Genomic DNA, 24335 nt, shown 5'->3' on the forward strand with positions numbered 1-24335 from the left:
TCATTTAATATATATTGCACTAGTGATCACAGTATAATATTTACTAATTGCCAACCAACAACAGGGTAGGATATTAACATTGACTAGTTGAACTATTATTGCTCATCCTAGTCCCATTATTACCATAGTCAGTTGTACTATATTCAACAACCTAACACCATTAATGAATGGGCCAGACCCTATTTTGGGTGTAATTTTTATCAACTCGAGTTGAGTTGTATATATAATAATTTACTTATGATCATTACACCTTTGAGTGATTAATTATTGTCAATTCCATCCTAGGGTGATATAGAAGAGCTAACCTAAAGGTACTTCCAGTGACACTGGTTTATCACTCAAATCATTAGTGTGTATGATTGTATATATATAATGTGTATTAATTTTAAGTGCTAACCTCTAGTAGAGGTAGGATTATTGCCTAGTGAGTGCATTTTACCCTAGGCTACCATTAGAGCTTGTTCAGTATTATGAGCAGCCCAAGTACAAGCCCCACAAGGCTTCACCAACTAGCCAGGATGGATAATGCAGGGAGAATGAAAAGAACCCTTGCAGGTCTTAAAGGCCACTTAACAAGACAGATCAAGAAATGTGAAGATTTGTCACAACAATCTCAAGTTGATTATGCTGACCTGGAAAGCTATTATCAAGCAGCTGCAGGTAAATTTGAGCAAATCAAATGTCAAATAGCAACATATGTGGCTGAACTTGCCAACACCAATTTATCAGAAACAGAAATAGACGACATTATGGTTGATCTTGCGAATTATGAAGATCACACTCAGGCCACGTTACAGCCTTATGTCAAATTAATTGCCCAGAACAAGGCAACAACAACAACAACAACAGTTGCATCTAATACGAGTCAAGCAGAAGCTCGACTCCCTCCAATCAATTTACCCACTTTCTCAGGAAAAGATGAGGAAGATTGGGACGAATTTTGGAACAAATTCGTTGACCTTGTAGACTCAAAACAATCTTTACCAAAGAGTAGTAAATTCTCTTATTTGCAAGGCCAATTATCAGGTGAGGCTAAAACAGTAGTATCCCATCTGAGATTAACTAATGACGGCTATGATCTGGCAGTAAAACTCCTCAAGGATAATTATGCTGATCCAGAAGTAAGAACATCACATTTAGTTCATGAGCTGTTGCATTTACCCCCACCGGAGGCTTCAGCTGATTCACTCCAAGTCTTCAAGCTGGAGGTAGAATCATTGATCAATGCCCTCAGCCTGACAGCAGATACAAACGGGGCTGAGTGGGTCTTGAAAATAATTGTCCAGGAGAAAATACCTAGGGACATATTGAGACAAATGAGTGCTCATTACAATAAAAGCATCTTATCCATGAATGAAATATCTGAAGGTTTAAAGTCAGTAGTTCATCAATTACGAACACATGACATTAAAACCACCAAGTAAACCCTCAGAAACCAATAATAGTAAACCACAGAGTACCAAAGGTACTCCAAATCAATCTAGACAATATAATTCAACACCAAAGTGGAACAGTAGCAGTGTGGGCGTATATGCAGTGGGACCCTCCAAGCCTATAGTTACTGTGTCACCCAAGAACGTGACACCAAAGGGTACTGGAAGCTATGGAACATGTTTGTTCTGCAATGAGAAACATTCAATGTACCACTGCCCTAATTTTCCTGATAGTGACGCCCGTGTTGAGCGACTCAAAGATTTGCAACATTGCACGAGGTGCCTCAGGAAACATAACATCAAGGACTCTGATACCCAATTACACACCTGTAATAGGTGTAACAAAGGTCAGCACCATGCAGCATTGTGCAGAGACACCAAAACAACGTCTCCAAACCCCAAGGTGGAAGATAGCATTCCCACCACAGTACAGTACTGCAAGGTGCAACATACAAAGAGTGTCCATTCGGCAAAGTCTAAAGGTAATACGACTTTGCCTACTGCCCAAATTACCATCCTGAATAAGAGGGCCAAGGTCCATACCCGTGGGTTGTTTGACCAAGGGTCCAAGAGAACATATGTCACTAAAAAGTTGGCAGATGAACTACAATTAAGGCCTGTAGCCCAGATGTCATTCAATATCTCAGGGTTTGTAACAGATGCAGGACCTCAAGTCTACCAGGTGGTACAACCATCAGTACGTTTAGGCAGGTACGTCTGTAGAGTACAAGCCATTGTGGTGGACAAAATACCAGTAGACCTACAAGTTCAAGGTCTGAGAGCAACAGCCAAATTCCTGAGAAATAGAGGAATAAAATTGGCAGATAATATTAAGTCTGATCACCTCACCGACTTCGGTCTCCTTGTTGGGACAGACTATTGCCATCGATTCATCGGTAGCCCTACTAAATATCAGGGCATAATCATGTTAAACTCTGCAGGAGGTAAATTACTCTCAGGCCCAGTATCAAGCCTGAGGAGACCCATGCCTGCAGATAAACAATACCAGTAGAAATCTAAATTTGTCAGCTGATTATATTTCTCCAGTAGCATTATACTAAGGAGATTACAGCTGACTATACCAACAGAGGTTGATGTTAGTATCATCATATAAAGCTGAAGATGGGTTCATGAGGCCTCAGTGGCAAATCAGTGAACAGTAGCCTAAACAGCTACAAGTCACTGCGACCAATGTCACTGAACCCACTGCAGTCTCAGAACCATACTTTACTTTAATGATGAGCTATTCAATCTTCTGAATCAATTAACTAAATTAAACCCCAATAAATCTGATGACTGATTTGATACATTTATTATTTAATCAAGATGTATTCAATGGGCCTCAGTGTTTATATATCAGTGACCAGTTACCTGAACAAACTTCAAGTTATATCTAATGTCACTGATCTCACTGCAGTCCCTGAATCATACTTGACTGTAGTACTTGATCACATTCAGTCTTCTGGGTTAAATAATATGTAATTAGGCTTGAATATTAGCCTTTCAAGAGTTGACAGGGAAATGAAATCGCATTAGACTTCTAACGTAAGTAAGTAAGTAAGGGACATCTGTCCTGTACGAACAGACGCACAAATGTGTGATTACTAACTACTAACATCAAATTAATCTAATAATTCGAAGGAGGAGTATCGGTGTTCGTCTGTTCTAAATAGGACTTCGACCCGTGAGCAGCCCCTGGGGAATTATGTCGGAAAATCCGACACCATTTAATATATCATACAGACAGATAATAGCTGTGTTGTATAAATAAGTTAACCCATAGAAAACGTAACTTGTAGTGGAATTACCGTCTATAGAAAACGGGATATCATTACCACATACTATTATAATTCACCACCTATTATGGTGGGAATTATTCTTAAATACATTAGTCTTTGGACTTTACCATCATAAAAACATCTCGTATAAATTAACTTAATTATCAATATTAAAGTAGAGTAAATGTGACCCTTCTATCACTTTCTGTCATCTGGACAATGTAAGCCAGGCGTCAGGGAGTGGTGAGGGAGCAGCCATTGTTTATACTAGACCAGAGGCTCAAGGAAGCAAATTCAGCTCCTGTTAATTTTACTTGGACGAAGTGTTATGGAAACCAAAGGTGTACCATTATCAACACGCTGTCAACAAATCAAGTTAAGTTTTCTTCCGAAACCCATTTATCTTTCATTTATGGCCATTAATGTTCGTATATAAGGTGATCCATTTAGAGCACGAGGCAGCCTCAAACTAAAGGTAATTAGCCTAGGTCTTCATTGTTCCATGCATAGTGTTTCTCTGATATACCTGTCATATATAGGATTCTGGCTTCACAGTTAGCGCCCTTTTGACAGGTCAAGACGAGGAAGCATGCTTTGTGCATCAGTTACCAGGGTGATGGAAGCTACCTCAAAGAGGGAAAATGTGGTGTCTACATCCTAGTTATACCTGGTGGACTAAAGCCTGCTGTACTATAAGATAAGGAACCTCTTCAATGTTTAATAATGTGTAGTTAATACTGTAGTTTGATTGGCTGCATATATATTCAATTAATATAAACCCCCCTAATGTGTAGAGGATCGATTTGTGAGATTATGAGATTATTGCAGAAATACAGTCCACTTATCATTATACAAATTGCTATCGAAGTATATAAATTAACGTAAATATATATTCATATAAATTAAATAAATATAAATCTCACAGGTCGGTTCCCACAAGGGGGGACATGATCACCACATTTAAGATTCTGAAGGGAATTGATAGGGTAGATAAAGACAGGAAATTTAACACAAGGGGCACACGCACAAGGGGACAAAGGTGGAAACTGAGTGCCCAAATGAGCCACAGAGATATTAGAAACATTTTTTTAGTGTCAGAGTGGTTGACAAATGGAATGCATTAGAAGGTGATGTGGTGGAGGCTGACTCCATACACAGTTTCAAGTGTAGATATGATAAAGCCCAATAGGCTCAGGAATCTGTACACCTGTTGATTGACGGTTGAGAGGGCGGGACCAAAGAGCCAGAGCTCAACCTCCACAAACACAACTAGGTGAGTACCTGTCTCCCGTGCTGACTTACACACACCCCGGTACACTTGTGTCCCGTGCTGACACACACACACACACCCTGGTACACCTGTCTCCCGTGCTGACACACACACACACACACACCGGTACACCTGTCTCCCGTGCTGACACACACATACACTGGTACACCTGTCACCCGTGATGACACACACACACACCCCGGTACACCTGTCACCCGTGCTGACACACACACACCCCGGTACACCTGTCACCCGTGCTGACACACACACACCCCGGTACACCTGTCACCCGTGCTGACACACACACACCCCGGTACACCTGTCACCCGTGATGACACACACATACACACCGGTACACCTGTCACCCGTGCTGACACACACACACCCCGGTACACCTGTCACCCGTGCTGACCCACACTCACCCCGGTACACCTGTCACCCGTGCTGACACACACACACCCAGGTACACCTGTCACCGTGCTGACACACACACCCTGGTACACCTGTCACCCGTGCTGACTCACAGACACCCCGGTACACCTGTCTCCCGTGCTGACACACACACACCCCGGTACACCTGTCAACCGTGCTGACACACACACACCCCGGTACACCTGTCACCCGTGCTGACCCACACACACCCCGGTACACCTGTCACCCGTGCTGACACACACACACCCAGGTACACCTGTCACCGTGCTGACACACACACACCCCGGTACACCTGTCACCCGTGCTGACACACACACACACCCCGGTACACCTTGTCACCCGTGCTGACACACACACACACCCCGGTACACCTGTCACCCGTGCTGACACACACACACCCCGGTACACCTGTCACCCGTGCTGACACACACACACCAGGTACACCTGTCACCCGTGCTGACACACACACACCCTGGTACACCTGTCTCCCGGGCTGACACACACACACACCCCGGTACACCTGTCACCCGTGCTGACACACACACACACCCCGGTACACCTGTCACCCGTGCTGACACACACACACCCTGGTACACCTGTCTCCCGTGCTGACACACACACACACCCCGGTACACCTGTCACCCGTGCTGACCCACACACACCCCGGTACACCTGTCACCCGTGCTGACACACACACCCCGGTACACCTGTCACCCGTGCTGACACACACACACCCTGGTACACCTGTCACCCGTGCTGACACACACACCCCGGTACAATTGTCACCCGTGCTGACACACACACACCCCGGTACACCTGTCACCCGTGCTGACACACACACCCCGGTACACCTGTCACCCGTGCTGACACACACACCCCGGTACACCTGTCACCCGTGCTGACACACACACACACCGGTACACCTGTCACCCGTGCTGACACACACACACCCTGGTACACCTGTCACCCGTGCTGACACACACACACCCCGGTACACCTGTCACCCGTGCTGACACACACACACACACACCGGTACACCTGTCACCCGTGCTGACACACACACACCCTGGTACACCTGTCTCCCGGGCTGACACACACACACCCCGGTACACCTGTCACCCGTGCTGACACACACACACACCCCGGTACACCTGTCACCCGTGCTGACACACACACACCCTGGTACACCTGTCTCCCGTGCTGACACACACACACACCCCGGTACACCTGTCACCCGTGCTGACCCACACACACCCCGGTACACCTGTCACCCGTGCTGACACACACACCCCGGTACACCTGTCACCCGTGCTGACACACACACACACCAGTACACCTGTGACCCGTGCTGACACACACACACCCTGGTACACCTGTCACCCGTGCTGACACACACACCCCGGTACAATTGTCACCCGTGCTGACACACACACACCCCGGTACACCTGTCACCCGTGCTGACACACACACCCCGGTACACCTGTCACCCGTGCTGACACACACACCCCGGTACACCTGTCACCCGTGCTGACACACACACACACCGGTACACCTGTCACCCGTGCTGACACACACACACCCTGGTACACCTGTCACCCGTGCTGACACACACACACCCTGGTACACCTGTCACCCGTGCTGACACACACACCCCGGTACACCTGTCACCCGTGCTGACACACACACCCCGGTACACCTGTCACCCGTGCTGACTCACACACACCCCGGTACACCTGTCTCCCGTGCTGACACACACACCCCCCGGTACACCTGTCACCCGTGCTGACACACACACACACCCCGGTACACCTGTCACCCGTGCTGACACACACACACCCCGGTACACCTGTCACCCGTGCTGACACACACACACCCAGGTACACCTGTCACCGTGCTGACACACACACACCCCGGTACACCTGTCACCCGTGCTGACACACACACACCCCGGTACACCTGTCACCCGTGCTGACACACACACACCCTGGTACACCTGTCACCCGTGCTGACACACACACCCCGGTACACCTGTAACCCGTGCTGACAACACCCTTGTACACCTGTCACCCGTGCTGACTCACACACACCCCGGTACACCTGTCACCGTGCTGACACATACACACCCCGGTACACCTGTCACCCGTGCTGACACTCACACACACCCCGGTACACTTGTCACCCGTGCTGACACACACACACACCCCGGTACACCTGTCACCCGTGCTGACACACACACACCCCGGTACACCTGTCACCCGTGCTGACACACACACACACCCCGGTACACCTGTCACCCGTGCTGACACACACACACCCTGGTACACCTGTCTCCCGTGCTGACACACACACACGCCGGTACACCTGTCACCCGTGCTGACACACACACACCCCGGTACACCTGTCACCCGTGCTGACACACACACACACCAGGTACACCTGTCACCCGTGCTGACACACACACACCCTGGTACACCTGTCACCCGTGCTGACACACACACACCCCGGTACACCTGTCACCCGTGCTGACACACACACACCCCGGTACACCTGTCACCCGTGCTGACACACACACACCCCGGTACACCTGTCACCCGTGCTGACACACACACCCCGGTACACCTGTCACCCGTGCTGACACACACACACACCGGTACATCTGTCACCCGTGCTGACACACACACACCCCGGTACACCTGTCACCCGTGCTGACACACACACACCCCGGTACACCTGTCACCCGTGCTGACACACACACACCCCGGTACACCTGTCACCCGTGCTGACACACACACACCCGGTACACCTGTCACCCGTGCTGACACACACACACCCGGTACACCTGTCACCCGTGCTGACACACACACCCCGGTACACCTGTCACCCGTGCTGACACACACACCCCGGTACACCTGTCACCCGTGCTGACACACACACACCCGGTACACCTGTCACCCGTGCTGACACACACACCCCGGTACACCTGTCACCCGTGCTGACACACACACACCCCGGTACACCTGTCACCCGTGCTGACACACACACACCCCGGTACACCTGTCACCCGTGCTGACACACACACACCCCGGTACACCTGTCACCCGTGCTGACACACACACCCCGGTACACCTGTCACCCGTGCTGACACACACACACCCCGGTACACCTGTCACCCGTGCTGACACACACACCCCGGTACACCTGTCACCCGTGCTGACACACACACACCCCGGTACACCTGTCACCCGTGCTGACACACACACCCCGGTACACCTGTCACCCGTGCTGACACACACACACCCGGTACACCTGTCACCCGTGCTGACACACACACACCCGGTACACCTGTCACCCGTGCTGACACACACACACCCGGTACACCTGTCACCCGTGCTGACACACACACACCCCGGTACACCTGTCACCCGTGCTGACACACACACACCCCGGTACACCTGTCACCCGTGCTGACACACACACACCCCTGGTACACCTGTCACCCGTGCTGACACACACACACACCCGGTACACCTGTCACCCGTGCTGACACACACACACCCCGGTACACCTGTCACCCGTGCTGACACACACACACCCGGTACACCTGTCACCCGTGCTGACACACACACACCCCGGTACACCTGTCACCCGTGCTGACACACACACCCCGGTACACCTGTCACCCGTGCTGACACACACACACCCGGTACACCTGTCACCCGTGCTGACACACACACACCCCGGTACACCTGTCACCCGTGCTGACACACACACACCCCGGTACACCTGTCACCCGTGCTGACACACACACACCCGGTACACCTGTCACCCGTGCTGACACACACACACCCCGGTACACCTGTCACCCGTGCTGACACACACACACCCTGGTACACCTGTCACCCGTGCTGACACACACACACCCCGGTACACCTGTCACCCGTGCTGACACACACACACCTCGGTACACCTGTCACCCGTGCTGACACACACACCCCGGTACACCTGTCACCCGTGCTGACACACACACACACCCGGTACACCTGTCACCCGTGCTGACACACACACACCCTGGTACACCTGTCACCCGTGCTGACACACACACACCCCGGTACACCTGTCACCCGTGCTGACACACACACACCCCGGTACACCTGTCACCCGTGCTGACACACACACACCCCGGTACACCTGTCACCCGTGCTGACACACACACACCCCTGGTACACCTGTCACCCGTGCTGACACACACACACCCTGGTACACCTGTCACCCGTGCTGACACACACACCCCGGTACACCTGTCACCCGTGCTGACACACACACCCCGGTACACCTGTCACCCGTGCTGACTCACACACACCCCGGTACACCTGTCTCCCGTGCTGACACACACACACCCCGGTACACCTGTCACCCGTGCTGACACACACACACACCCCGGTACACCTGTCACCCGTGCTGACACACACACACCCCGGTACACCTGTCACCCGTGCTGACACACACACACCCCGGTACACCTGTCACCCGTGATGACACACACACACACCCCGGTACACCTGTCACCCGTGCTGACACACACACCCCGGTACACCTGTCACCCGTGCTGACACACACACACCCCGGTACACCTGTCACCCGTGCTGACACACACACACCCCGGTACACCAGTCACCCGTGCTGACACACACACACCCCGATACACCTGTCACCCTTGCTGACACACACACCCCGGTACACCTGTCACCCGTGGTGACACACACACCCTGGTACACCTGTCACCCGTGCTGACTCACACACACCCCGGTACACCTGTCTCCCGTGCTGACACACACACACTCCGGTACACCTGTCACCCGTGCTGACACACACACACACCCCGGTACACCTGTCACCCGTGCTGACACACACACACCCCGGTACACCTGTCACCCGTGCTGACACACACACACCCAGGTACACCTGTCACCGTGCTGACACACACACACCCCGGTACACCTGTCACCCGTGCTGACACACACACACACCCCGGTACACCTGTCACCCGTGCTGACACACACACACCCTGGTACACCTGTCACCCGTGCTGACACACACACCCCGGTACACCTGTCACCCGTGCTGACTCACACACACCCTGGTACACCTGTCACCCGTGCTGACTCACACACACCCTGGTACACCTGTCTCCCGTGCTGACACACACACACCCCGGTACACCTGTCACCCGTGCTGACACACACACACACCCCGGTACACCTGTCACCCGTGCTGACACACACACACCCCGGTACACCTGTCACCCGTGCTGACACACACACACCCAGGTACACCTGTCACCGTGCTGACACATACACACCCCGGTACACTTGTCACCCGTGCTGACACACACACACACCCCGGTACACCTGTCACCCGTGCTGACACACACACACCCCGGTACACCTGTCACCCGTGCTGACACACACACACACCCCGGTACACCTGTCACCCGTGCTGACACACACACCCTGGTACACCTGTCTCCCGTGCTGACACTCACACACACCCCGGTACACCTGTCACCCGTGCTGACACACACACACACCCCGGTACACCTGTCACCCGTGCTGACACACACACACACCAGTACACCTGTCACCAGTGCTGACACACACACACCCTGGTACACCTGTCACCCGTGCTGACACACACACCCCGGTACACCTGTCACCCGTGCTGACACACACACACCCCGGTACACCTGTCACCCGTGCTGACACACACATCCCGGTACACCTGTCACCCGTGCTGACACACACACACCCTGGTACACCTGTCACCCGTGCTGACACACACACACCCTGGTACACCTGTCACCCGTGCTGACACACACACCCCGGTACAACTGTCACCCGTGCTGACACACACACCCCGGTACACCTGTCACCCGTGCTGACTCACACACACCCCGGTACACCTGTCTCCCGTGCTGACACACACCCCGGGACAACTGTCACCCGTGCTGACACACACACACACCCCGGTACACCTGTCACCCGTGCTGACACACACACACCCCGGTACACCTGTCACCCGTGCTGACACACACACACCCCAGTACACCTGTCACCCGTGATGACACACACACACACCCCGGTACACCTGTCACCCGTGCTGACACACACACACCCCGGTACACCTGTCACCCGTGCTGACACACACACACCCCGGTACACCTCTCACCCGTGCTGACACACACACACCCCGGTACACCTGTCACCCGTGCTGACACACACACACACCCTGGTACACCTGTCACCCGTGCTGACACACACACACCCTGGTACACCTGTCACCCGTGCTGACACACACACCCCGGTACACCTGTCACCCGTGCTGACACACACACCCTGGTACACCTGTCACCCGTGCTGACTCACTCACACCCCGGTACACCTGTCTCCCGTGCTGACACACACACACCTCGGTACACCTGTCACCCGTGCTGACACACACACACACCCCGGTACACCTGTCACCCGTGCTGACACACACACACCCCGGTACACCTGTCACCCGTGCTGACACACACACACCCAGGTACACCTGTCACCGTGCTGACACACACACACCCCGGTACACCTGTCTCCCGTGCTGACACACACCCCGGGACACCTGTCACCCGTGCTGACACACACACACACCCCGGTACACCTGTCACCCGTGCTGACACACACACACCCCAGTACACCTGTCACCTGTGCTGACACACACACACCCCGGTACACCTGTCACCCGTGATGACACACACACACACCCTGGTACACCTGTCACCCGTGCTGACACACACACACCCCGGTACACCTGTCACCCGTGCTGACACACACACACCCTGGTACACCTGTCACCCGTGCTGACACACACACACCCTGGTACACCTGTCACCCGTGCTGACACACACACCCCGGTACACCTGTCACCCGTGCTGACACACACACCCTGGTACACCTGTCACCCGTGCTGACTCACACACACCCCGGTACACCTGTCTCCCGTGCTGACACACACACACCCCGGTACACCTGTCACCCGTGCTGACACACACACACACCCCGGTACACCTGTCACCCGTGCTGACACACACACACCCCGGTACACCTGTCACCCGTGCTGACACACACACACCCAGGTACACCTGTCACCGTGCTGACACACACACACCCCAGTACACCTGTCACCCGTGCTGACACACACACACCCCGGTACACCTGTCACCCGTCCTGACACACACACACCCCAGTACACCTGTCACCCGTGCTGACACACACACACCTCGGTACACCTGTCACCCGTGCTGACACACACACACACCCCGGTACACTTGTCACCCGTGCTGACACACACACACACCCCGGTACACCTGTCACCCGTGCTGACACACACACACCCCGGTACACCTGTCACCCGTGCTGACACACACACACCCTGGTACACCTGTCTCCCGTGCTGACACACACACCCCGGTACACCTGTCACCCGTGCTGACACACACACACCCCGGTACACCTGTCACCCGTGCTGACACACACATCCCGGTACACCTGTCACCCGTGCTGACACACACACACCCTGGTACACCTGTCACCCGTGCTGACACACACACACCCTGGTACACCTGTCACCCGTGCTGACACACACACCCCGGTACAACTGTCACCCGTGCTGACACACACACCCCGGTACACCTGTCACCCGTGCTGACTCACACACACCCCGGTACACCTGTCTCCCGTGCTGACACACACCCCGGGACAACTGTCACCCGTGCTGACACACACACACACCCCGGTACACCTGTCACCCGTGCTGACACACACACACCCCGGTACACCTGTCACCCGTGCTGACACACACACACCCCAGTACACCTGTCACCCGTGATGACACACACACACACCCCGGTACACCTGTCACCCGTGCTGACACACACACACCCCGGTACACCTGTCACCCGTGCTGACACACACACACCCCGGTACACCTCTCACCCGTGCTGACACACACACACCCCGGTACACCTGTCACCCGTGCTGACACACACACACACCCTGGTACACCTGTCACCCGTGCTGACACACACACACCCTGGTACACCTGTCACCCGTGCTGACACACACACCCCGGTACACCTGTCACCCGTGCTGACACACACACCCTGGTACACCTGTCACCCGTGCTGACTCACTCACACCCCGGTACACCTGTCTCCCGTGCTGACACACACACACCTCGGTACACCTGTCACCCGTGCTGACACACACACACACCCCGGTACACCTGTCACCCGTGCTGACACACACACACCCCGGTACACCTGTCACCCGTGCTGACACACACACACCCAGGTACACCTGTCACCGTGCTGACACACACACACCCCGGTACACCTGTCTCCCGTGCTGACACACACCCCGGGACACCTGTCACCCGTGCTGACACACACACACACCCCGGTACACCTGTCACCCGTGCTGACACACACACACCCCAGTACACCTGTCACCTGTGCTGACACACACACACCCCGGTACACCTGTCACCCGTGATGACACACACACACACCCTGGTACACCTGTCACCCGTGCTGACACACACACACCCCGGTACACCTGTCACCCGTGCTGACACACACACACCCTGGTACACCTGTCACCCGTGCTGACACACACACACCCTGGTACACCTGTCACCCGTGCTGACACACACACCCCGGTACACCTGTCACCCGTGCTGACACACACACCCTGGTACACCTGTCACCCGTGCTGACTCACACACACCCCGGTACACCTGTCTCCCGTGCTGACACACACACACCCCGGTACACCTGTCACCCGTGCTGACACACACACACACCCCGGTACACCTGTCACCCGTGCTGACACACACACACCCCGGTACACCTGTCACCCGTGCTGACACACACACACCCAGGTACACCTGTCACCGTGCTGACACACACACACCCCAGTACACCTGTCACCCGTGCTGACACACACACACCCCGGTACACCTGTCACCCGTCCTGACACACACACACCCCAGTACACCTGTCACCCGTGCTGACACACACACACCTCGGTACACCTGTCACCCGTGCTGACACACACACACACCCCGGTACACTTGTCACCCGTGCTGACACACACACACACCCCGGTACACCTGTCACCCGTGCTGACACACACACACCCCGGTACACCTGTCACCCGTGCTGACACACACACACCCTGGTACACCTGTCTCCCGTGCTGACACACACACCCCGGTACACCTGTCACCCGTGCTGACACACACACACCCCAGGACACCTTTCACCCGTGCTGACACACACACCCCGGTATACCTGTCACCCGTGCTGACACACACACACACCGGTACACCTGTCTCCCGTGCTGACACACACACACACCGGTACACCTGTCTCCCGTGCTGACACACACACCCCGGTACACCTGTCACCCGTGCTGACACACACACATTCCGGTACACCTGTCACCCGTGCTGGCACACACACACCCCGGTACACCTGTCACCCGTGCTGACACACACACCCCGGTACACCTGTCACCCGTGCTGACACACACACACACCGGTACACCTGTCTCCCGTGCTGACACACACACACCGGTACACCCGTCTCCCGGCTTGACACACACACACCGGTACACCTGTCTCCCGTGCTGATACACACACACTCCGGTACACCTGTCACCCGTGCTGACACACACACACACCCCGGTACACCTGTCACCCGTGCTGACACACACACACCCCGGTACACCTGTCACCCGTGCTGACACACACACACCCAGGTACACCTGTCACCGTGCTGACACACACACACCCCGGTACACCTGTCACCCGTGCTGACACACACACACACCCCGGTACACCTGTCACCCGTGCTGACACACACACACCCTGGTACACCTGTCACCCGTGCTGACACACACACCCCGGTACACCTGTCACCCGTGCTGACACACACACCCTGGTACACCTGTCACCCGTGCTGACTCACACACACCCCGGTACACCTGTCTCCCGTGCTGACACACACACACCCCGGTACACCTGTCACCCGTGCTGACACACACACACACACCGGTACACCTGTCACCCGTGCTGACACACACACACCCCGGTACACCTGTCACCCGTGCTGACACACACACACCCAGGTACACCTGTCACCGTGCTGACACATACACACCCCGGTACACCTGTCACCCGTGCTGACACTCACACCCCGGTACACCTGTCACCCGTGCTGACACACACACCCCGGTACACCTGTCACCCGTGCTGACACACACACACACCCCGGTACACCTGTCACCCGTGCTGACACACACACACCCTGGTACACCTGTCTCCCGTGCTGACACACACACATCCCGGTACACCTGTCACCCGTGCTGACACACACACACCCCGGTACACCTGTCACCCGTGCTGACACACACACCCCGGTACACCTGTCACCCGTGCTGACACACACACACCCCGGTACACCTGTCACCCGTGCTGACACACACACACCCCGGTACACCTGTCACCCGTGCTGACACACACACCCCGGTACACCTGTCACCCGGGCTGACACACACACCCCGGTACACCTGTCACCCGTGCTGACACACACACACACCGGTACACCTGTCACCCGTGCTGACACACACACACCCCGGTACACCTGTCACCCGTGCTGACACACACACACCCCGGTACACCTGTCACCCGTGCTGACACACACACACCCCGGTACACCTGTCACCCGTGCTGACACACACACACCCCAGTACACCTGTCACCCGTTCTGACACACACACACCCTGGTACACCTGTCACCCGTGCTGACACACACACACCCTGGTACACCTGTCACCCGTGCTGACACACACACCCCGGTACACCTGTCACCCGTGCTGACACACACACCCCGGTACACCTGTCACCCGTGCTGACTCACACACACCTCGGTACACCTGTCTCCCGTGCTGACACACACACACCCCGGTACACCTGTCAACCGTGCTGACACACACACACACACCCCGGTACACCTGTCACCCGTGCTGACACACACACACCCCGGTACACCTGTCACCCGTGCTGACACACACACACCCCGGTACACCTGTCACCCGTGATGACACACACACACACCCCGGTACACCTGTCACCCGTGATGACACACACACACCCCGGTACACCTGTCACCCGTGCTGACACACACACACCCTGGTACACCTGTCACCCGTGCTGACACACACACACCCCGGTACACCTGTCACCCGTGCTGACACACACACACCCCGGTACACCTGTCACCCGTTCTGACACACACACACCCTGGTACACCTGTCACCCGTGCTGACACACACACACCCTGGTACACCTGTCACCCGTGCTGACACACACACCCCGGTACACCTGTCACCCGTGCTGACACACACACACCCCAGGACACCTTTCACCCGTGCTGACACACATACCCCGGTATACCTGTCACCCGTGCTGACACACACACACACCGGTACACCTGTCACCCGTGCTGACACACAAACCCCGGTACACCTGTCACCCGTGCTGACACACACACATTCCGGTACACCTGTCATCCGTGCTGACACACACACACCCCGGTACACCTGTCTCCCGTGCTGACACACACACTCCAGTACACCTGTCACCCGTGCTGACACACACACACACCGGTACACCTGTCTCCCGTGCTGACACACACACACCGGTACACCTGTCTCCCGTGCTGACACACACACACTCCGGTACACCTGTCACCCGTGCTGACACACACACACACACCCTGGTACACCTGTCACCTGTGCTGACACACACACACACCCTGGTACACCTGTCACCCGTGCTGACACAAGTAGTGTGGTTGAGGACTAGAACCGCGCGCGCCACCTGCCAGGTGGCACTCACGTGAGTGGCACCTGACAGGTGGCGCGCAGGTGTATAGTCCTTAACGGTTTTTGGGGAATTTCCCGGACGTTTGGCGCGTGTCGGAGGTAATTGGAGCGCGTGCGGTTCTAGTCCTCGTGGTTTTGGGGAGCTGTGTGTGTGTTTGGGTGTTGAAAGAGGGAAGCCATGTTGAAGGAGCGTAAGTGATAGAGTAAGAAAATAGAAGGATAAGAGGAAGGAGTAAATGAATATGTATGTGTGTTTTGCGTAGACTTAATCCTGTGTGAGGATAATAATAATTTTGATGATCGTGAGTCAGTAGAGATAGAGTGTAGATTAGAGGAGTACCAACATAGTCTGTTATGTTGTTTGGGGTGGGGGAGGGATAGGGGAGGGATGGATGGAGGGAAGGGTGAGTGGAGCTTCCCCTCGTCGTCGTGAGACTGCTCTGGGTCATTATGCGGTTAGACAAACCATTAACGCCCCCTACAGGAAGTCCTAAGTGAGAGAGGATGAGAGAGTAGAGTCCAGCAGGAGGGATGTTACATGGAAAAGCGTTAATTATGTATGTGTGTTTGTCATAGTTTGATGATCGTGAGTAGAGGTTGAGGGGATCCAACATAGTGGATATGATGTTTGGGGAGGGGGGAGGGGGGAGGGAGAGGAAAACCCACATACCTGAGAGGAACGCCTGGACGTCCATTAGCTTCCCCCTACAGGAAGTCGTAAGTGGGAGAGGAGGGTAAGAGAGCGAGAGACCACCCTCCTGCGGAAGTGAGCCATTGGCTTAAAAGGGTTTTCGTTGTCTTAAGACCAGACTTGGAGCTGTTCATCCCACGGCGGGTCCCCATACACTGCGATTCCGGTAAGGGGAAGAGCGAGGTACATACGACAGACCCACACCTGTCAGCCATCAATCACTCCAACCCCTCAGCCCCCCATTGCCCCCATACCATCAACCATTGTTCTGTGCAAACCCTTTTTAGTATTATTTCTGTTAATATGACTAAGCTATATCGTAACGTGATCAACATGGTGAGAGCAATAAACGAGGGAAAAGTAAACACATTATATATAAATTTATTTCTTTTATTAATCACTTAAGCGATTTACAACGATAATAATAATAATAATAATAATAATAAGACTTCTTCTTGGTGGTTTAGCTAGCAGACAGATGGAGAAAGGCTTTCATTCAGTCCATCGAATCTCTCTCTCTGTCTCTCTCGGTCTCTCTCTGTCTCTCTCTCTGTCTCTCTGGCTCTCTGTCTCTCTGTCTCTCTGTCTCTCTATCTCTCTCTCTCTGCCTCTCTGTCTCTCTCTCTCTCTGCCTCTCTCTCTCTCTCTCTCTGTCTCTCTCTCTCTCTCTCCTTCATATTGTTCATTCATAGTTCCTTTTCATTAAACTATTCAGTTTTACATATATAAACAAAGTCAGGGACTAGTTTTACTAATACATCTTCTCTAGTATCCAATGATTTTCTTCGAGATTTAAAACATAGCTATTTCAAACGCATTAAAATACAATAATTTGGTATCGAGCTCCAGCTCCTATCCCCGCCTTAGTCCCCTGTCGTATAATGAATACTAACAGTCCAATCCCTCTAAAATTTTAAAATAATCATATTTCAAACGTAGTTCAATACAGTAATTTAGTTACCGAGCTCCAGCTCTTGTCCTCCACCTTAGTTCCCTCACACATCTTCGTTAATACCTATTCAAATTCCCCGAAATTTCTACCCTCTGTATTTCAGACATAGTTTAGTAAATGCAAACAGTTACCGAACTCTAGCTCTTATCCTCCGCCTTAGCTCTCTCTCATATCGTCGTTAATATCTAATCAAATTCCCTGAAATTTCTACCCTCTGTATTTCAGACGTAGTTTAGTAAATCCAAACAATTATCAAACTCTAGCTCTTGTCCCCAGCTTAGTTCATTTGTACAAGATCGTTAGTAACAGACCAATTTCCCCCGAAATTTAAAGCAGACATACCTCAAAGTTAGTAAATAAGATCAAGTCAGTTACTGAGCTCCAGCTCTCCTCCCCCAACTTAGTTCTCTCTCGTATATTTGTAAATAACCCATCAATTTCACTGTAATTTTTACCCTCTGTATTTCAGACACCGTAAATAAGATCAAAACAGTTAACGAGCTCCAGCTCTCGTCCCCACCTTAGTTCTCTCTCGTATCTTTGTAAATATCCTATCAATTCCCCTGAAATTTTTACCCTCTGTATTTCATAGTAAATATGATGTAAACAATTATAAAACTCTAGCTCTTGTCCTCTGTCCAAGTTCACTCCTGTAAATTTATTACTATCAGTCCAAATCCCCCTGAGATTTGAACACCCAACTACATTTTCAGACATAGTAAATAAAAACCGGTTCAGTTATCAAGTTTCAACTCTTGTCCCCCCAGCTTAGTTCATTTTGTACAAGTTCTTTATTTTCCAACTAAATCACCCTGAGATTTAAGATCACCTTATTTCTAACGTAGTAAAATTAATCTGGACATTAGCCAAGCTCCATTTCCTCAGTCTTAGATCATCGAACATAATTATATCCGATCAAGTCCCTCTCCAGCCTATCTGTTTATCAGAGTAATCACCTTACCATTCTCATCCCCAACGTATCCAAACCTTCAATAATCATCATACTGTATTTGCATATTTACTCTATATTCAGCTGTGTTCTTCACATTTTTTCCATGTTTTCTGTGTTCATTCCATGTTCTACAAATGTTCACAGCATGCTCAGTTCAATTCTTTTCACCTGTTTTTCTCATTTTTTCTGTTTTCTACCATTTTCCCCATATGTTCACTATGTTCTTTGTCATGTTTTCATGTACATCATATGTTCTCTGTATAACTTTTATACTCAATATTCATGTTCTCAATGTTCTTAGCTTGTTCTTCACATGTTCAGTGTTCATTCTTGTATTCCCTATGTTCCTTATCATGTCTTCTTATTCTCTATAAGTTCATATTCCCTGCATGTTCACTCTATTCATCAACTTTTTCTTACATGTTTTCTGTGTTCACCGTATGTTCACTGTGTTCATTCCCCTACTTAACCTCAATTTTTTTTATGTTCTTTGTTTCTTTAAACCAATTTGTTTCTTCCATTCACTATCTAGTTCTTTGTCAAATAATATTATACTGCAATACAGTTCCCTCAACAATTTTAGTCACCCAGTTTTTATTTACAAAACTATGTCAAAGTAATTCTCGTCGTCAACTTAATAGTTCTACCAACCCCGTTCTTAAGCAAATCTACACTTTATTCAGTTCCAAATTTACAAAGGCAAACCTTTCTTGTAACTTCTTAACTAAAAATCTTTCGCCAATCAACTAAAACATAGTTACTTTCCTCATTTCTCAACTAAACTTATTATCCAATCAACCAAAAAATAGTCAAAGGAATCTTTCCAACGCTGTTCATAACTAAACTTATTCCCTAGTCATCAGAAAAATAACTGTGTTCTTCATGTTTCATTGTCATTTCATAACTAAAATTATCCATCAATCAACAGAAAAAGTCATATTCATCATCTTTGTTCCTAACTAAATTATGTTTTGTCAAGTAAGAAAAAATAACCAAAGATATCTTTCATCGCGGTTCTTAACTGACATTATACTTTGGGGAGCACAAAAATAGTCTCCCTCGTCATGTTTTGTCTTTTTCCTTAACTACAAGTATTCATCAGTCAAATAAAAATAGTTACTTCATCATGTTTCCCTGTCATTTCTTAACTGAAATATCACTTCTCTCATCTGAAATAGTCATGTGTAGCCTCTTTCCAACACTGTTCTTAACTAAAGTAGCCTTTCACTTTGCTAAAATAGTCATATTCATCATTGTTCCTAACTAAAATTATATGTCGTTAAGTAAGAAATATAGTCAAAGACACTCTTCGAGACATCAAGGACTTACTCAAAGACATCAAAGTTGCACTCAAAGACATCCTTTGAGACATCAAAGACATCCTTTAAGACTTCAAGGGGAACTCTTTGAGATATCAAAAGACACTCTCAAACACTCAAAAATTTACTCACATCCTTAAAGTTATTCTCAGAGTCATCAAAAAGTTAATCTCAGTCATCAAAATGTTATTCTCTAAGTAACCTTTCGTTCATCAGAGAAACTTTCTAAGACATCTTCGTTCATTAAAGTTATTCTCGGAGCTATCAAAATTAATCTCTAAAAAAACAAAACTTTATCTCGGTCATCAAAGTTGATCTGCAAGATATCTTCGAGACATCAAAGTTACTCTTCATTACATCAAAGACTCATTCAAATACTACTCATGTTCTCAGAAGTCATTCTCAAAGGCATCACCGATTTTCTCAGAGTCACCAAAGTTATTCTCTGAGTTAACAAAATACTACTCATGTTCTCAAAAGACATTCTCAGAGTCATCAAAGTTATTCAAAGAGCTAACAAAAGTTATTCTCGGAGTCACCTTCGTTCTTCAGAGAAACTTTCCAAAACATCTTTGTTCATCAAAGTTATTCTCGGAGTCATCAAAGGTATTCTCTAACTCACTTTTGGTCATTAAAGTTAATTTCTATGTTATAAAAGTTTGTCTCAGAGACATCTAAAGTTAATCTTAGAGTTATCAAATATAATCTCTAACTCACTTTTGTTCATCAAAGTTGATCTCAGAGTTAACAAAGGTAATCTCTAACTCACTCTCGTTCATCAAAGTTGTTTCAAAGACATCAAAGTTAATCTCAGAGTTATCCAAAGATATTCTCATGTCCACAAAGTTATTCCAAGAGACGTCAAAGTTAATCTCAGACATCTTCGTTCATAAAAGTTATTCTCAGAGTCATCTAAAGTTATTCTCTAAGACATCAAAGTTATTCTAAGAGCTATCAAAAGTTATTCTCAGTCATGATATGTTATTCTCTAAGTAACCTTCCGTTCATCAAAGACATTCTCTAAGCTCTCAAAGTTATTCTCTAAGACAACAAAGTCATTCTCAGAGTCATCAAAAGTTATTCTCAGACTCACCTTCGTTAATCAAAGAAGCCTTCTGAGACATCCTCGTTCAACATAACTGTCCTCAGAGCCATCAAAAAGTTAAATACAGTCATCATAGTTATTCTCTAAGTAACTTTTCGTTCATCAGAGAAGCTTTCTAAGACATCTTTGTTCATCAAAGTTGTTCTCTAAGACATCAATGTTGTTCTCTAAGACATCAATGTTGTTCTCTAAATCATAAAAGTTAATCTCTAAGGCACCTTCGTTTACTAGAGAAACTTTCCAATCCATCTTCGTTGATCAAAGTTATTCTCAGAATCATCAAAGAGATCTCTAATTCACCTTCGTTCACCAAAAAGTTGTTCTCTAAGACACCTTCGTTCATCAAAGAAACTCTCCGTCCATCATGTTATTCTTTAAGACATCTTCAGTCATAAAATTTCTCTCCAAAATGTAACTAGTTCAGCTTTTCATACCAAACCTGCACTTCTGTTAAAATATATTTTCTTAGTCACTTTACCCTAAAACTGTTCTCAGAACTACACTGCCCAAATCCTACGTAACCTATCCTCTCCACCCAATGTTACTTAGTTAACGTAACGTTCCTAAACCTAACTTTACCTATCCTAACTTAACTTACCTTACCTTTACCTATCGTACCTAACTTAACCTGCATAACCTAACTTTACCTATCCTAACATGACTTACCTTACATTACCTATCTTACTTAACCTGCACAACCTAACTTACATAACTTATCTTACCTATCCTAACGTAACCTAACTTGCTTTACCTAACTTAATCTTATATTCCCAAACTGATGTATCCTAACTTATCTAGTCCAACCAGACATGATCTAACTTACATAATTATTCCTGCTTGTCTTTTGTGTTTCGTCAATCATTGTCTCATATTCATTTACTCATTTCAAGGGTTAATTTCTCAAATGGACATTTTTGCATTTCAAGTGTTATTTGTTTAAGATTGGGTGTTTAACCATTTCAAAGGATTTTTGTTATATAAGGGAATTTACTCGTTTCAAGGGCAAATTTCTCAAATGGTCATTTTTGCAGATCAAGGGTTATTTGTTAAAGTTCATCAAGTTGCTCATAAGTTGTATTTATTATGTTTGTTACTATTTATTCTTATTCCCCAACCCCTTAACCTAACCTCTTGTAATCTTAGTGTATTTAGTAGGTTCTATCATATGTTCTTATTCCCCAACCCTTTAACCTAACCTTTCAGATGTAGTTTATTGTGTTTTTTGACGTATTTGTTGAATATATTATCCTTTTCCTAACCTTTCAGATATAGTTTTGTTTCTCCTTTTTGGGGCACCTATGCTCGTGGGGAACCTATGCTCATGGGGCACCTATGCTCGTGGGGCACCTATGCTCGTGGGGCACCTATGCTCGTGGGGCCCCTACCCAACCATATGTAATGTAATGAAGATAGGTGTAGGGAGCAGGAAGCCAGATGCAAGGTATCATCTGGGAGAGGAAATTCTTCAGGAGTCAGTGAAGGAAAAAGACTTGGGGGTTGATATCACGCCAGACCTGTCTCCTGCAGCACATATCAAGCGGATAACATCAGCGGCATATGCCAGGCTGGCCCACATACGAACGGCATTCAGAAACTTGTATAAAAAATCATTCAGAACTTTGTATACCACATATGTAAGGCCAATCCTGGAGTATGAAGCCCCAGCATGGAGTCCATATCTAGTCTAAGATAAGACTAAGTGGAAAAGGTTCAAAAATTTGCTACCAGACTAGTACCTGAGCTGAGAGGTATGAGCTACGAGGAGAGACTACAGGAATTAATCCACACTTCGCTGGAAGACAGAAGAGTTAGGTGTGTCGGAAAATCCGACACCATTTAATATATCATACAGACAGATAATAGCTGTGTTGTATAAATAAGTTAACCCATAGAAAACGTAACTTGTAGTGGAATTACCGTCTATAGAAAACGGGATATCATTACCACATACTATTATAATTCACCACCTACTATGGTGGGAATTATTCTTAAATACATTAGTCTTTGGACTTTACCATCATAAAAACATCTCATATAAATTAACTTAATTATCAATATTAAAGTAGAGTAAATGTGACCCTTCTATCACTTTCTGTCATCTGGACAATGTAAGCCAGGCATCAGGGAGTGGTGAGAGAGCAGCCATTGTTTATACTAGACCAGAGGCTCACGGGAGCAAATACGGCTCCTGTTAATTTTACTTGGACGAAGTGTTATGGAAACCAAAGGTGTACCATTATCAACACGCTGTCAACAAATCAAGTTAAGTTTTCTTCCAAAACCCATTTATCTTTCATTTATGGCCATTAATGTCAGTATATAAGGTGATCCGGTTAGAGCACGAGGCAGCCTCAAACTAAAGGTAATTAGCCCAGGTCTTCATTGTTCCATGTACAGTGTTTCTCTGATATACCTGTCA

Source organism: Procambarus clarkii, chromosome 46 (genome assembly GCF_040958095.1).
Source record: "Procambarus clarkii isolate CNS0578487 chromosome 46, FALCON_Pclarkii_2.0, whole genome shotgun sequence".
Lineage (NCBI taxonomy): Eukaryota > Metazoa > Arthropoda > Malacostraca > Decapoda > Cambaridae > Procambarus > Procambarus clarkii.